Source organism: Papaver somniferum, chromosome 5 (assembly GCF_003573695.1).
Source record: "Papaver somniferum cultivar HN1 chromosome 5, ASM357369v1, whole genome shotgun sequence".
Lineage (NCBI taxonomy): Eukaryota > Viridiplantae > Streptophyta > Magnoliopsida > Ranunculales > Papaveraceae > Papaver > Papaver somniferum.
The window spans coordinates 83448048-83453165 of NC_039362.1; the positions used below are offsets into that span (position 1 = coordinate 83448048).

General features: G+C 34.8%; 1 long non-coding RNA gene across 3 annotated transcripts; it reads left to right on the forward strand.

Moving 5' to 3' along the window:
- Positions 1–464: 464 nt before the first annotated feature.
- Positions 465–3806, forward strand: LOC113282055. Of its 3 annotated transcripts, XR_003326508.1 has the most exons (9): positions 465–695; positions 788–1087; positions 1561–1702; positions 1802–2053; positions 2536–2685; positions 2796–2890; positions 3041–3095; positions 3271–3375; positions 3521–3806. It is a non-coding gene; the product is annotated as an uncharacterized LOC113282055 (long non-coding RNA). The 3 variants fall into 3 exon arrangements; XR_003326507.1 differs by having other exon boundaries at positions 788–1702; XR_003326509.1 differs by having other exon boundaries at positions 788–1702; positions 3660–3806.
- The last annotated feature ends 1312 nt before the right edge of the window (positions 3807–5118 follow it).

The following is a 5118-nucleotide window of genomic DNA, read 5'->3' on the forward strand; positions in this document are numbered from 1 at the left end:
AACTCAGACACGGACTTGATGAATGATTGAATGATGAAGTTATCAATGCTGATTCTGTACAAAGATTTGTTTCGTTTTCTTCCTTTGTGTTGTTTTTTTCGAGATTTTTCTTTAATTACTTGAGTTAGTTGAGTTTTGGCGTGGTTTAAGTTTTCTTTGAGCTTTAGATTTTTATATGCATGAAAGATTTGTGGTTGGGTAATAACTAGAGTTGACAAACAAGCCAAAACCCCGAGGGTTGGCTCGGTCCGTCCCGTAAAAATCCGCGTCCAGCTTGGCTGGGTGTCTAAACAAGCCGGGTTAGGATTGGACAAATATGGGTTTGAGGGAAAATGGGTTAACCCGGCCCGTCTACGGTAATAAGTTATACTTAATTTCCACCGTCAGATTATCTAGGGTTAATCACATTCGTTCGTTTAGGATATAAAAGCCGAAAAACCCTAGAGAAGATTTCATTTCTTTCTTTCTTTCTTCCTCTTTTCTTTCTTCTCCAGTCTTCCTCTTCGCTGCGCCTCCACACCACCTCCATCTTTATCTAAGCATCAGAGAATCACACAGAAAATCAACGATTACTTGAACAGATTCTCAGATTTAATCTCATATGAAGATGGTCCTTCATTAAAAAATAAATGTTATCAGGTTCTTCAAACTCATCTTCTCCCCTCTCTCTCGGTGATTCCCTCAATGTTTTCCAGGTCTAATCTACCTCTTTTTTGAGAAATTAACTTAGGGTTTTTTCTGGGTTTACGATTTTTATTCACAGTTTTGATTTTTATTATTATGACAGGATGCGAATAGATTGATTAAACAATCAGATAGATTTACTCATCAAGTTGGAGAGATTATTGCTCCGTTGCTACGGTGTATACAGAATTATCGATCTGGGAAATTTGATTTCGATTTTGAATTTGAGAGTTATTTTGTTTTGGGGGTTTTAGGGTTTGTTGATGAAATGTAGAATGTTGTAGTGCTTTGCTTCAGGAGTTTAGGAGTTGGAATCTGCTTGGGGTTTGGATAATAATGAAGGTCTTCCGATGTAGGATTTGGTTTTTGAAAATTGTTTTGAAGGTTATGTATCTATTCGAAGGTAGAAGTGAAAAAAAGTACATTTGTTGGATGGGTTTTTCATGTAAAGCATGATTTTTGTTCTTTTTTGATTGTTTTCTGTTTAAGTGTGTGATAAGCAGTAGCATATGTTTAGTATTGTGTTAGTCAAGTTTTCTTAGTAGGCTTTGATTGTGTTTAGCACGTTCAGAGGTCGTTGTTGGTTATTTTGTTGATTTTTGTTACATTCTTAACATCTAGCGTATGATGATATATTCTCGGGTGATGCAAATCTAGCTTCTAAAGCGACCTTTCTTCAGCTGTATTGTTTTCAAACATTTGTATTGTCAGGCTTTATATTTGAATTTACAAACATTTGCATGTTATTGTGCCTTAGCTATATGGACTGTTTGCTGACGATTAACTCTAAGGTGGAAATAAATTCCACTTGCAATATATGCACCTTCAAATCACTCCAAGGCATTGCTTAAGTTAATGATCCTTTTTGTTAATCAGAAAAAAGGTTCAGATATTGTTCTGCTAGAAGTATCGGGGTCCAAGGTATGGTCCAAGTGAATTGAAAGATTTATCGTAAAGATACCATATTGCTGCAGGATGGGGATGAATTGATTTTTAGTTCATCTGGTAAATATGTTATGTATCCTTGTGAATAGATATTCCTCAGTTTAGGAGGTAAAAGTTCTAGAACAAATATTTTCTTGTCAAGATACCTGCATAATCCTTGACATTCAGGCAGATTTTCCAGCAACTAGCAACTAATAATTCTGGAAGTCAAAGTGTGCCAGCTAAAGGAAGAAACATTGGAGCAAGGTCTGTAGGCTCCAGAGCTGCTACTCAAGCTCGCCACATCTCCCATAGTGATGCAGATGCACAATGAGGCAATGGTCGGGCTCTGAAGTATCTGGCTCACTGACTCCTGATCTTGGTGACAGCTGCCACATTAAGAAATGTAGTTCTTCAGGTGACAAGCGAGCTGGTGTTTCCGCAGGTAGGAGAATTGTTGCCCCATCTGTTGAATTTCCCCATCTTTGTCTTTCGATTTTTATAAGTTTTGCTTGAAAGTTTATTTTAATGTAGGTATTGGAAACATCCGCAAGTCTTTTCATGAACTCAAACCAAACATTAGGGTACTTCATAGACAATCTGTACTTGTATCTAATTATTTTCCTATTGCAGCGAAAACACGAAGAATGTTTTAATTGCAACAACACATATGCATTTCAAGTCTAGCAACACATATCTAATTAAACCCCATTTTGTTGCCTGATTCATGAAGTTTGCTTCTTGTTCAGATCCTAACTTTTAGTGTCTGACTTTATGCTTCTTTAAATGCAAATTCATCTACCTTGAGACTAATCTTACTTACGTATCAAACTGTCTGCGAGAACCTCTTATAATAAAGAGTACTTTATAGTTACAGCAAATTAAATTTCATTTTACTCCTGAACTAGCGTAATTACATCTTTTTAGCCTGTTATATTGGCGGAATGAGCAAGGATGTTGTACGGGAACCAGTACTTGCTATGGAGAATAAAATCCAAAGAACATCCAGAGCTTCATCAGGCAATCTCACTCTGATTATTTCAATATCGTCTCTCAAGAGTTCTGAATCCCTTTAAGGTATTGCTAATTCTTTTCAGTTGAGATTTTTTTTAATTGTAATGGGAAGTTGCGATGAAGACAGTTGCAGGTTTTCTAAATTTTGTTTTTAATGATATTTGATTGTGCAGGCAAGAAAGGTTTCGACGCTGTTACTCTGTAAAGCTTGAGTCTCTGTGAGATGTGGTGGTATTGATGATTGAAGGTCTTGATAATATATGAAGAGGTATTACTTAAAGTACCTAAGCAAATCAAATCCTTCTTGTATTCTCTTTTTGGTTTTATATCGGCTGTGAGAATAATTTGTTTTTGCAATTCTTTTTTATTTTGGTGTTGCAGATTTCTTACGTATTGTGTTCTTGTGAATTTTTTTCAGCGAATGAGTCCAACCTCCACTTGAAATGAAACTTGTTGCATCTGTTCATGTCAAGGTAATATCACTTGGTTATGGATTACCCACTCTATTAGAAATAATTATCTCTTGTTCACAGAAAATAGATTATTAGAGCTAATATGGTAAGTATGCATAGTTTATTATTTGCTTTCAAGTGTTATTATTATGTGCAACTGCAAGATTATGAGAAGTATGCATTCTGTCTATTGCAGGTATCTTATTCATCAGGGTACCTTGACATGTTCAAGAATGCCATTTCAACCAAGATGGAAGTGAATCTAGGAGGGCTTAATTACTCAGCTCTTCTTTTTGTTAAGGTAAACATTTTATGGATAGTTTACTTGGATGGTTAAAATTGTAGAATTATTGTGTTTCAGAAAGACCTTTATTTTGTTTTCTATGTATTTTTGTGGGTGTTGTTAAATTTTTATGTGAGTCAATCTCTCAAACTGTTTTGTGTAGGATTCCTAAAGAGAATAAATCTCAAGAATATGAAGCTGCAGTTGTTCTTCCAAATGAACTCAAATGACTCATTTTTTTTTCTTTTCTGTTTTCACTGGATTGTAGATTGTAAAAAAAACGGTTTGTAATTTTGTTTCAGGTATAAATTTCATTGTATTGCAGGCCTGTAAACTGAGAACAAATCCAGTGATGACCTGTATTGCAGGCCTGTAAAATGGATGCCCGGGTCTATGAAAAAAACACGTGTCATCGTTATCAAAAATAAAAGATGTTTTCGCTGGTTTAACTGTAACAAAAGATGTGATTAAAAAAAAACACGTGTCATCATTTTAAGACAACAGTTTAAAAGGATGACACGCGTCCTTGAAGGAATTGTTGCTAACGAATAGGTAACACTTATAGGTGTTACTGTATTCGTGACAAAAAGGTGACACGTTTCATCAGTTGAATTGTGGTAAATATAGAGTGACAGATAAAAGCGTTACGATAAATGTGACAAAATCGACACGTGTCGCAATCCTAAAATTAGGCCAATTGTTACTATCATTTGTTGTTACTGTTGTACTGTGACTTTAATTTATCATTGTCACAGAGAAAACCATTGCAAGAAACTATAACAATATTAATCACAGCGTTTCTGTAACGGCGTATATCTGTTACAAATTTAATCAGTAACAGATACACACTGTGACAAAAACCTGGATTTGGTGTAGTGCTATGCTTTCACTCTTTCGTTAGATAAACGTTTAAGCACCAATGCCCTTTTTCTTTAGTGATACCAATCAATATAAAATCAATGCCAGTATCACTTGTTTACTCCATATATTTCTCCCCCTTTTTTGTCACAAAATCGCAAAGACACGAAAAAATAAAGGACAAACCGAAAAGAATCTTACAAATCTCAAAATAGACTTGCAAACCTATAGAGTTAAGCATGAGGGTTCCACACAACATTTCTGATAACCAATATCAAAACCGAAACTACAAAGTAATTTGTTTTGATATGTTATCAAGGAAACAATTGCCCGCAACAATTTTCCCCAATAGTTAAACAAACCAAAAATCAACTAAGCACCTTAGTTTCTTTGCTAAAACGACTGTACAAATACAATCGCTTCGTTCGATAAGACCAAAATAAAGATAACTTTATTTTTCTCATCAGGCTCTAATTATCCATATAACTTAGACCTTTCACTTTTAAACAAGACAAGTATTAGGTTAGTTAACTAGTATTTCTTATTAAGGCATTCAATTAGACTTGAATAACCGAAACCTCCACTTTGATAAGTCTAACTAAGATAAACTTAGTTTCTCTTATCCGGAATCGAATTGGACTAAACAATCCATCCCGTAAACTTTTTCTTTCGTTAAGCCATAAACAATTCATACAAACCAAATAAATCAACTTGCATAATTATTCACCTCAACCGGAAGCAATTGAAACACCATATACATTACAGCACCGCAATTGTATCGAATTCTTGTAAGCCTAAACAATTGATACCACACAATAAAGCAAGATAGCAATAGTTTTTCTTAACCGGAACCAATTGAATCACACACATCATAACATCAATTATACCGAAATTTCGTTAAGC